Consider the following 12,768-nt stretch of genomic DNA (forward strand, 5'->3'; position numbering starts at 1 on the left):
CACCTGCATCCACCCCCTGCCTAGGCTCTATTATCCCCACTTAACTATTCCAGCCACCAGCTTCCTTCCAGCACTCAACTCACAGCGCACACCGCGCACGGCCAATCAAGCAAACCAATCTCTCTCGACATCAGCCAATCAAGCTCACAGCTCCACGACTAACCGACAATCTTACCAACCTTTTATTCAACTAAGCCAGCCCACACCACCGACATCATTGCCTCCCCTCCTCCCCACCAGAAATAAGTGTTTTTGTTTTCGCACCATGATCAATACTACATCACCAACCTCGTTGGCTCTCCCAGTCTCCATCAGGAACAAGTTCCTCCACCGCCGCTTTGTGATCTCAACCACCTTCCATGCCTCTCATGCCTCCAGCAGGCTCCAAACACACAACACACCTGCCGATACCCCCACCAACACCCCTCTCAAATGCACTCTGATCAATGCCGGATCATTACCAGCCCATGCCTCAGAAATCTTTGATCTTTTAACGACCAACAACCTGCTCACAATCTCAGAAACCTGGCTTCACCGAGATGCAGGGCCCTCCTTATCCATTGCCATTCCCCCAAGATATGCCATACCCTGCAATGACGGGGACAACAACCGAGGCAGAGACTTTGCCCTAATTTACAAAACACCATTGCCATCAGACTCGTCAACACGTGCTCTCCCCCCATGCGAAAAATGCTCTCCACCAAACTCTCGCTATCACCAACTAATACTGTCAATAGCCACCTCATTTTCCACCCACCAGGCTCCATTCAATCATTCGAAGATCTCCTGAAGATCATCAACTCCAACATCAAATTTAACTCTAAAATCATGATTTTACGAGACCTCAACCTAGGACTAATTTACCCCAATGACACGCATGCAAAAGGCCTAACCACAGTCCTTAACCATTTAGGCTTCACACAGCGGACATCCAAACCTACCCACATTCAGGGACGAACCTTTGACTGGATAGCAGATCTCAACTGCCACACCACCGGCACAACCATCACAACCTGCTCCTTGTCTGATCACCACACTATCGCCTTCCTCATCCACACTTAGCCGGGCTAGAAGCACTAGCCCGCCGCACAGAAAACCTCAACAAAAACAACTCCTACCACTTCTCATCAACCATAAGGACCTCACTAATCAAGCTACCAACCCAGAGGCCCTTGTCAACATCTACAACAGTACATTACTGCAAGCAGTTAACACCCTTGCCCCTTTTAAACAACTCAGAGCTAAACCCTTGCTTCACTCTTGGTTCACTCCTGAACTCCTCGCCACCCATGCTAAGAAATGCACAGCAGATATTGCCTGGTAAAATTACCCCTCATCAGACAATAAACTGCACTTCGCGACCCTTGCAAAAGCTTACAGAAATGCTATGCACACCGGTAAAGCCAGCACCTACAATGCCAGAATAGACAATGTGAAATCTACCATGTGTGAACTCTTTTCCATCCTGCGAGAACTTGAGATCCCCATTACTATGCCCGTAGACTTCACCATAGACAATAGCTGGTGCGCAAAGCTACATGAATCCCTCATTTGAAAAATCCTCACCAAACAACTGTCCCTCCATTCCAAACCTCTACTCATCACCCTCACACCTCTTAAATTGGTCCCAACCACCCTGAAAGAAGCATGGATCCTTCTGCTGCTCACAAAACCTTCATTCCACCCAGCTATTACGGCAAACTACCGACCCATCACCACCGCTCCCTTCATTCTAAAGATTATAGATCGTGCAGCCTACCTCCAGATTCAACAATAACTTGAAGAAAATCACATCCTCGGAACCCGACAATTAAGGTTCAGCCCAAGGCACGGAACCGAAACCGCATTGCTCGACCTTAAAACCCAACTGGATGACATTAAAGATGCTGGCAAACACTTTCTGCTCCTCATGCTGGACCTATCTGCGTCCTTCTACCTCATCGACCACCAAACTCTATGCAATCACCTCATTGGAACAGCCAATTTCTCCCCTGCAGTTGTAGACTGGATCAGATCCTTCTTGGTAGATAGATCCACTTGCGTCTTCATGGTCAATTTGCAGCCCCACCCAGGCTGGTAACCTGCAGCATCCCACCAGGCTCTGTCATTTCCCCCAGACTCTACAACATATACACAAAACCCCTCTTTGACCACGTTGATGCCATCAGCATCTCGTACACGAACTACCAAGACGATGCCCAAATCCCCCTCCACTTTCCCCAAGATGTCTCCTCCATCAATGCGGTCTACGAAATCATTCAAGGCTGGATGGCCTCTGTGGTGCTGGAAAAGCCTTAAGGAGGGACAGCCACATTCAAGTGAAGGGGAAGCATCGATGAAGCCTCAAAGCTTCAGAAAGAGCACGTTTGCTGAATTAGCTGCAAATACAGACCCATGCAGACCCGTGCAGACCCGTGCAGACCAGAAGGCAGCTGCAGACCTCCTGCCAAGGCTACGAGAGAACAGGGAGGCATGGACTGTCACTGAGGAGAGCAGACGATAATAATTCCAAAGCACAGAGCACATTACTCTTAGATTAAGTAAAGAGACAAACAGCCTTTGAAGACCAGGGACCTCATTACGAAGGCTTGCGCTGACGGAATGAAGGGGGCCGGCATGTCAAACCGGATATTAAATTATGCCTCTTATTACAAATGATTTGTATGTATATTGGCCCACGCCAAGTTGCTTAAAAATTGTACGCGAATAACTCTCTGCGGCAAGGTCTTGACCTTAGAAATTGATGTAAGCCGCCATCTAGAATCAAGCCTCCATTTTAGGTTAGAAACCGCCATTTTGGGGTTTTATACAAAGTCACCCTGTAATCTAAAATGGCCGTCTCGTGTGTCCTTGTTCTTGCCTTAACCTCTCCAACCTCTGTGGGGAAGTTAATGTCCAACCTGCCTTCAGGCTACATGTTAGGGTCATGTAGACCTTGTCCTTTGTTGACCTCGGAGCAGGGGATTACTTGAAATGCCAATATTAAACTACAAGTATACAAGAACAGTAATGCTATCCAAATATAATATGCAAAACATTGTTTGGTCTGTATTAAAGCAATATATAAAGAGTGTAAATGTTAAATTGAAGAATAATGGAGTGTGTTAGTAAATGTATTGAAAAGTAAACCGCATGCGCGAGATATGTAAATTAGGAAAGTGAACCTGGCGCGACCCTAGCCCAGTGCATGCTTAACCTGTAAGGAGGCTGGACATCATTTTACAAATTGTATAAAAGCGCCGATGTCCAGCTAGGTAATTCCCTCACTGCTCATATTGGACCTGCTGGTGGTTTCTGTGATGTATAGACGGCCAAATAGCTATTTGTGTACTTTGTTGAATACTGTTCAGTTTTGTAATAAAGATTCTGGGAATCTTTATAAGCCTGTGTCGGTGTATTTTTCTTTGCTCGGTGTAACAGCCGTAATATTGTATTTTTTTATGATTCCACAGATGGCGCCCGAATTGGGACACTCAAGATTGATTTTGTCTCGTTGAAGGTTGGCTCGGCTATCGGGCCGGGATCGGACGGTGTCAACAGAACTGGCCACTCTAAGACGAGAAGCAAATTCCTCGACGAAACTGCACGATCTGATCCCTGGACGGTGAGCTATAGCCCGAGACGACGTCTTGACGAGGGTCCATATATTTGAGGTGGGTAAATTTGCCGAAAATCACCAGACACGTGGGTCCTTTGCATTGTCCTTAGTAACCCGATCGGGCCTCCCAGTCCTTTGGTCAGGTGAATCGTGTCCCGATTCTTAATTTAACCCTGACAAATTTGAATTTGGAGCATTGTACTCGCGAGCACAATTATTTAACCAGGTAACACCAGAACTTTGATATGCCTGGGAAATTGTCTGCCTGCTTTAGGGCATTTTTCCGCAGTGACAGACAATCTTTGGAAGATAGCTGTCCCGCACCACAGGAGGGGTCGCTGGCATGTACTATGTACTGTAAGAAAGGCTTTGGTAGTATAGCATTTAATGACATTTGGCACAGACAAACCAGACATAATTCTAATCTTCGGTGGCCGACCAATGGTAGTTTTGAAATCCCTCGTATAGAATATTTAGAGTCTGTATTAGTAAAGAAGAAGGCTAGGCCTGCAGCATTTGACGCGTTGCATAGTTGGAAAATAGAAGCTTTGCAGCAACAAAAGAGTAGAGAGAAACATATGCGTCGACATATGATGAGTGTCGAAAAGGCACGGTTATATGATCAAAATAAGCAATTGGAGTCAGTTAGGAACACGGACATGGCATTTCAATTAGGCATTCAGTAAATCTACCCTTCAAAAGATTTTCATATGTCAGACGAATTGATTAATAAACCTTTGCATGAACGAAGGCCTGATGCCTCTGCGCCACCTCCATATGTCCCTCCTCCTGGCGCTTTGCCCCTTCCTGTTGTAGTTCCCCCTCCCATAGTTCCTCCGGTCCTCCCTGTTGTTCTTCCTGTTGTTCTTCCAGCCGTCGCCCCTTTGCCTGCCCCCTTGCCTTCACCTGTTGCTATTCAGATGTGCCTACTCTTCCTCTTCCAAGTGATCTTGCATCGCTTATAGTAGACCAGGGAGCAAGACCAAGGGTTGTGACTCGTAACACTGTGTCGCCAGACAAAAGGAATGAATTGACTGCTTGGGCTAAACATTGTATGGAGAAGGGTGAACAAGCTGATGTTTTTTCCATACTCAAAAAATGTAAGAGATATTCCTGAGAAAAATGTTTTTATCGAAGGATTAGGGACTCATTTAAGTATAATGTGGAATAGATTAGATGATGTAGATTTCCCACAAGGGTTACGGGACTTGAACGTCTTAGCATTGTCCAGAGATAATGCAGAGAAGGTATATGAGCATGTCGAGAGGATTTTTGAGTATAGGAAGGAGTTGGAAGAGTTACAGAACGAGGAAGTAGATGGTGATAGTTTAGGTATTATGTACTTACAGAAACGGTTTTCTCCTCGTCGAGAATTAAAAGGTGAGGCAGTACGAATTTGTACTAAGGATGCGATAAGATGGATTTCGGATATGTCGATAACTCCAGAAGAAGTGTATGACACATACAGTCAGTATACGTTAGAAATGCAAAAGAAAGTGATACAGGTGATGGTAGAGCACCTGCAGAATGAGTGTGTAAAAAGAAATATTTGTTGTCCCGCAGAATTGTTGAGTGTTTATAAGAGAGCTTTTTCGATTGATACTTCTTCGACTGCCTTAGCGCTTGACTTGGCTCTGTTGCTTAGTAAGCGTTCGGAGCTGCCTACTTCTCAGTTGCCTATGAGAGAGGTCCCTCCGACATTTGTCCCAAAAGTTGAGATTGCGGCTGATGCTGCACGAGGTATATTAGCCGGAGAAATTCCTGCACATTACGTTTCACAGTTTGTTCACGTCCCGTTTTCAAGACAGGAAGTGAACACCATAAAGCAATCTATTCCTTATATATGAAAAAATCAGACCGGATTCTATAAAGAAATAGAGTCGGTCTTACAGTCATCGGTATTCACTTTAAGTGATATTGACCTGTTATTTCCCGTACCCCTGCCAGTCGATTTGTGGAAGCAGATTAGGACTATAGATGACATACCTGGGTTGGGAGATAGATGGGATAACATGACTAGGCTGGACATAGAAAGACCAGCTGGAGAACGACCACCTCAAGTGATATTAACCTTGCCTGATAGAATTATTGTAAAATTGAAAACTATGGTTCCAGAAAAAAGAATCATATGGGACAAGCTAACGGCCTGTGTCCAAGGAAAGTCTGAGGGTGCTACCGATTTTTAAAATCGGTTCGAGCAGGTATTCTCGGATTTCAGTGACAAGATTTGGGCACAGAGTCAGGGAAAAGGTTGTTTGTCAACAAATTTGTACGTGGATTGCTGCCTGACATCCAGTTATAGATTATGTCCTCTGAAAGCGCTTGGCAGGCGAAGTCCCAATCAGAGGTATTGCATATGGCTCAGTATTATGAAAATCGTGTAAACACTGAAAAAGAGGAGCTTGAGAAAAAAAGGGTGACTTGAAAACTAAAGTTTTATTGCAGCAAATCGTTAGAAACCCTAGAGGGGGTAATCAATTTAGAGGTCAGTACATTCCACAGGGAAGTGCGCCCTTGTCTCCGGTAACCATTAACCAGTGTGCCTACTGCCGGCAGGAAGGCCACTGGCGCGCACAATGCCCGACCTTACAGCAAAGGTCATTTGGGAACATGGGTAGACGATCCAGTGGTCGCCTAGGCGCAGGGGGCTCTGGCAGAGGTCAGTTTGCACCAGAATCACAGCAATCTCCTTCACAAGATAAGCAAGTTTCAAATGTGGATAATAGAAACATTTTTGATCACCCTTCTGCCGCGTACCTCTCTGAAGAACTTCCTTTTGATAATATTTTGTTCCGCTAGGATTACCCGAAGCAGGATTTGGAACCTACACCTATTCCCGTTCATCAGAAAGGCCCCTACGTTGAGATGGCGGTGGGAAACAGGAAGCATCTATTTTTAGTAGATACAGGAGCACAGAAATGTTCCATTGACCATTTACGGGTTCCAAATATTCCCCTATCAGGGCAATCCAACGTTTCCGTAGGGTTTTCAGGCACACCTGTAGTTTGTCCGGTCTCTTTGCTGGTACCGATAACACTGGGTCCCTTCACGGAACAGTGTCCATTTTTACTTACCACAAACTGTGGGGAGAACTTGCTGGGGCTAAATTTGTTGAAAGCATTACACGCAGTAATTCATTGTTCTCCGGATGGGATTCGGCTAACAATTTCACCCCAGCAATCACTCGCCTGTCAGTTTTTGACTCGGCCTTTACCGCCAGAATTTAGTAATGTTCCAGAATGCTTATGGGCAATCGATGATAATGATGTGGGCATTCTCCAAATTGAACCTGTTAAAAATATTTTGAAACATGGAGTAAAATTGCCTCGCATCCCGCAATATAAGATCTCAGTTGAAGGCGAACAGGCCTTGAAATGTATAGTTTCTGATTTTGTACATCGTGGAGTAATTGAGGAGATTACGGGTAGCAAATGTAACAGCCCCATTTTGCCAGTATACAAAAAAGGTGATAATGCGATTCCCTTTCGTTTTATAATTGATTTCCGCGCTAATAACAAAATTGTGGCTCCTCAATTTCCTATTGTACCGGATGTTACAATGATATTAACCATGATTCCGGCTTCTGCCACTCACTTTAGCGTTGTTGATCTTAAAAACGCGTTTTTCAGTATTCCTAAACACAAGGATAGTAGGTATTTGTTTGCGTTTACCCTAGGTAGACGCTCGTTTACATTCACTCGTGCACCACAAGGGTACACTGAGAGTCCAAGTATTTATAGTAGGGCATTGAAAGAGCAGTTTGATACCCTCGAGTTGCCTACTACTTGCACATTACTACAGTATGTAGATGACCTCCTCTTGGCTGCTGATTCTGAGAGCGATTGTAAAGAAGGCACCGTGTTGTTGCTTTGTCATCTAGCGAAACATGGCCACAAAGCTTCACTTAAGAAATTCCAATATTGTTGCCAGGAGGTCGCCTATTTAGGCTATCTCCTGTCAAAGGAGGGAAGACAGTTGACACCCGAACGAATAAAGACCATTTCTGGTATGTCTGTCCCAAATACGCGAAAGGAAGTTAGAGCCTTGATAGGTATGGCTTCTTACTGTAGATTGTGGATCATAAATTTTTCGTTAACGATTAAACCAATGTTGGATTTGACAAAGAAGGACATTTCTTTGCCATTGCCATGGACCTTGGAACACCAGACAGCATTCTATTTGCTCAAATCCGCGCTGTGTTCGGCGCCGGTTTTAGGAACTCCGAATTATGATAAGGCCTTTGTATTGTTTGTGCATGAACGTGATGGATGTGCTTTGGCTGTGTTAACGCAGGAACATGGAGGGAAAAATAGGCCGTGTGGCTACTATTTCTCCGCCCTTGATCCTGTAGCATGCGCTTTGCCAAGATGTTTGCGCGCTGTTGCTGCTGCTGCTGCGTCTGTAAAACAGAGTGAGGGAATGGTCCTGGGTCATGCGTTAACCCTAATGGTACCTCACTCTGTAGATATTCTATTGACTAGAACTCAAACGCAACACCTCACTTCTGCACGATTGACAAGATATGAACTGATCTTGTTTGCTCCCCACATTCACATTCAGAGGTGTTGCGTATTAAATCCGGCTGAACTTTTACCTGTCTCACAAAATATTGTTGATAATGACGATACGTCACACGATTGCCTTTATATGACAGAACAAGAAACTAAAGGCAGAATCGATTTGAAAGACACGCCTTTGAATAGCCCTCAAGGAGAGCTATTTTGTGATGGCTCTAGTTTTAAACTTCCAGACGGTACATCCATGGCTGCTTATGCTGTCACTACTTTAAGCACGGTTGTGGAAACCAAAAGAATTATGCATAACTCTGATTGTGACAAAATCTATATGTTTATTATGGACCACTACGAAGGTTGGGAGAAATATTATAGAAATTAAAACGCATGAAGTGGTAAGGTTTTTATTTTGTTTTAAAATATATTAAACAAATCTTGAATCATCAGAAATAGTCCATTAGGAATTAAAGATCCCCTCAAAAGGCAAAGGCAAATAAAAAAGCACTAGCCTATAAAACATCTAGATGTCCACTAGAGGGCCTCAGCGAGCCAGACTCTCCATGCAGGCTGGAAGGGCGGTGGTGAAAGCAATCTCAGCAGTCAGGCTCTGGATGACCACTAGAGGGCCTCAGCGAGCCAGACTCCCCATGCAGGCTGGAAGGGCGGTGGTGAAAGCAATCTCAACAGTCAGGCTCTGGATGACCACTAGAGGGCCTCAGCGAGCCAGACTCCCCATGCAGGCCAGAAGGGCGGCGGTGAAAGCAATCTCAGCAGTCAGGCTCTGATGGTCTCACGCAGGCTTCTGGTCTGGTCCAGCTGTCCCCTGTTCCTGGTCCCCATAGCTGCTGCAGGCTGTGACGAGGTGTAGAGGTACTTGAGGCCCCGTAACCAGGCCACGTATCCCACTAGGGGTGGACCCAAGGGGTTACCTCCTAGAGAGTACAAGGACAGTGGCACCCAGCGTGGCATGTCAAGGATAGGGGTGGCATAATTAGAGGCGTATTTGGCTTCTCCATGTTTGGCTTCTCCATGTTCATAGGACATATAAGCAAAGTATGGACTCAGCAAAGGCTGCAAGTGTTAACAATGGCCCTGGATCCTATGACCACTGGGTTTTGTAACTGTGTATCCATTGCCACAGAAGCACCTGCAGACTGGACAAAAGCCAGAGGGTGCAGTCTTCAGTAGATCTAAAATGCACTAGAAAAGCCAACGGTTTTAGCTTTTGTGTAGGCATGTGGTAGGCAAGGCCATAATGTTACTAGATGGCCTTAAAATGGCAGCAGCTGGAAAACGTTGTGAGTTCCTGGGCATGTGAAAGCAAGACCTGGCATATGCCTGTGTAATACCCATACAAAAACCAAAACAGTCGGCTTTGTCACTGCTTGTTCTTCACAGTCCTTCAGTGGAAGGAACAACTATGAATCAAGTGGTTGAAGGCATACTTGGTTAAGAATATTTTATTACTGCAGCCCCAAATTTCAAGTAGCACTTTCTCTGGACCAAAGGTTCCTGCCTCCCATAACCCTTAGCTGCAGCTTATGGTAAGTGACTGGAGTTTATAGACTGCCCAGCCCTTCCCTCTCCTCTGCCAACTCACTGATGCCTGTTTTGCTCCCCATGGAATAGAATGTATTGATGAGAGATAAATGAGAAGAGAGAGAGCCCAGGGGCAGTGTGAGTTAGTGAAAAGAGGCCTGTATGCAAGAAGCCAGTGCTGGAAGATCTGGGGTGCAGGTTATGTTGCCTTGAGTGTTCTGCATGTAAAGTATAGCAGAGCCCTCAACTGCAGACAGCTGCCCAAGGGGTTGCTAAACTATTTATAATAATCATGCATCCTCTTACACTGGAAGCCACAGAATACAGCTGAGTCCCATGACATATTCGGCCTGCTGTTACATGGCCACTGACATAGTAGTCATTTCTGCGCCTGAACACGATGCTCTGATTGATTTTTATAAGGTTTAATCATCATCATAATCGTATCTCTCCAGCTCTGAAATCTCTCCATTGGCTCCAAGTGGATGCAAGGATAAAATTCAAAACCCTCTGCGCATTATCCACAAGGCTTTCTGGGGCCTGGGTCCAACATACCTTCAGCTATCCCTCTGCAAATACTTCCCATCTCAAGCATTCGGCTCCTCTACCTCTAACTCCCTCAGGGTCAGTCGTTTCTCAAAGAAACGAGCTGGGGGTAGATCTCTGTCTTCGGCTGGGGCCTCCCTCCTGAACAGCCTCCCTGCCACTCTAAAACCTGAGCAGAAACATCTCTCGTTCCGGAAGCACCTCAAAACCTTCCTCTTTGCTTCTGCATTCTCCTCTCCTCTCCCCTGTTGATTCTACTCTCCCTTGGCACCATGCAACTGGCCACCCTCTGTCCTCCGGGCCCAGGTACCTGCTCATCTTGCCACCCTAACGCACTGCCTCTGGGCCACCCCTTCCACTGGGGTCTGTATCTGTACCCATACAGCCCTCCCCTTTTGTTCCTGCACTTTCAGACCTACCCGGCCTGCTGCCATAAACCCAGCACTTGCCACTTGCTGGCTGCACTCCCATTGTTTGTTGCATTTTTATTTATTATTTTATTATCCTTCTCTTCTGTTCCCCCTTCCATGCACTTCTCCCCCTTCGCCCTCCACCCTGCACTTGCACGTTCTCAATGTCACTGGGCATAGTAAGATCGTTGTTTTTGTTTCTCCTCTGTTCCCCTTCCCTTGCCTTGTCGCGCTCTGAAACACTTGTGTATGAGCGCAATAGAAATAAAATATCAATATCCATATCAATATCATCTTGGCGCCTGAACACAATTCTCTGTGTGATTTTTATAATGTTTTAAACTAGTCATCTCAGCTAGTGATGGAACCGTCATCTAATTCTAATGACAATTTGCATGCAATGTAATTCTCTTTTATTTCCATGTTTGCATAGATGACAGTCTTCCAAAGGGCCTTCCATCCCACAGCGCCTCGAAACCATAGCAACGGCAGTAGGCGCTATACAAATGCCAAATAACATAAAATAACATTACATCAGCACTGCATTTACAGCTGCAATTTAGCCATTAACTCTCAACAGACTGCTTAGAAATAATACTGGCAGGGAAAAGTTTGATGTTACTGCTTCATAGAGCTAGCCCAAAGAGACAGCAGGAGGAGGTCTTTGGGAGGGCTGTTGCAGGGAATGACCATAGGGATTGGCATGGTCATGGGCAGTCAATGGGCGGGTAAATAGTCAAACACCAACAACGAGCTCTATGTCCCTCCTCACATATAATCTTACTCCTAGCTGTTCTCCAATTCAATAGTTTTGGTTTATAGGTTGTACTTAAGCACTGCCTAGTAACTAAAACTAAAAGATAGGGTTCAGGAAAGCTACGAATATGGGCATTTACACTTAAACAGGTGGAATTCCTCACAGGCATCATTGTTGCAGCATTGCATGAACCCCAGAGTAAGAGCTTCAGGGGGCCAACTTTCTGTGCTCGATGTGTAGTGCTTCTGATTTTTGTAGAGGAGCAGCCGAATGCCTCTGCAGGAAGTCCTGCCCCCTCCCACCTGTATGCTGGAAGCCTGAGATTGTACCATGCGTGACACCAGCAGTTGTGACCATTTTGCGGCGAATCTTTGACAAAAGGTACCCATTAAGAAAACCATATCATATGTACTCTCGAAGAGGTGACAATCTAATGGAGGAAATCCCTGAAGGACTATGAAAAAGAGTAAGAAAAGGAGCTGGTGACGTCACAAGAAGCGAAGTGTGAAGCCCAGAGAAAACTGGCTGACGAAAATAAAGAATCGAGTAAACTTTCATATGCAAAGAAAAGAGTGCACATGTGAAGAGCCCTGCAGAAAATACAAGCCGTTCAATAACTGTACAGATGAAGCAATGCAAGTAGACTAAGTAATCTTAGAAGCTGGCTATATGTAGTGAATAGACTGCAGGCAGAGCCGCCACTGTACGGAAGCTGGACATCGGTAGCACACATTTAGTAAGCCCAGACCCATAGATAGAAGGTCAAGAGATGTGTCGCAGTCAGAATTAGTTGGGATCATCAAAATGAATGGCAAAGCTGCCTGGCCTGGTGCCAGGGCTGAGGCAGCCAAGGCTGGTTATCTATTCTTGAAGGTGGTGAACGTAGGACGCTGAATCACCCCTTGTTATGGTGCAAAAAAGAACACAATGTATGCCAAGTCTTATTAATTAAAGACAATTAAATGCAGCAAAATAGTCCAAATCGTGGTCTCTTGTCACGTGAGCAAGGGATGAAAATAGAGTTGGGCGAGGAGTTCTAGAACGACGATAGTGCATGCCCACAGTCCCTTGATTTCCCAGAGACAAGAATACACTGCAAGGCCAAGTTTAGAGACAAATCTTCATGGCAGAAGGCATGGGTGATGAAAGACGGGCTAATTGGGTGGGGAGGTACAGTCAAGTCCACCGCCTGGCATTTGGGGTATGAGCTTACGTGCTGCTAGTGAGCCGATTGTTCCAGACTGGCACCAGCGTGCCAACCAATTATAGAGGGCCATATAATGAAGGGCTTTATACTTTGAGAGCCAATGGTATACTGTCGAACGGGAAAACGTATTATACCCTCTAGATCGTGTGTATATGCATATATATATTGGCCTAGGCCAAGTCGCTCTGCGAGGAAAT

This window comes from Ambystoma mexicanum, chromosome 1q (genome assembly GCF_040938575.1).
Source record: "Ambystoma mexicanum isolate Mex_15411 chromosome 1q, UKY_AmexF1_1, whole genome shotgun sequence".
NCBI lineage: Eukaryota > Metazoa > Chordata > Amphibia > Caudata > Ambystomatidae > Ambystoma > Ambystoma mexicanum.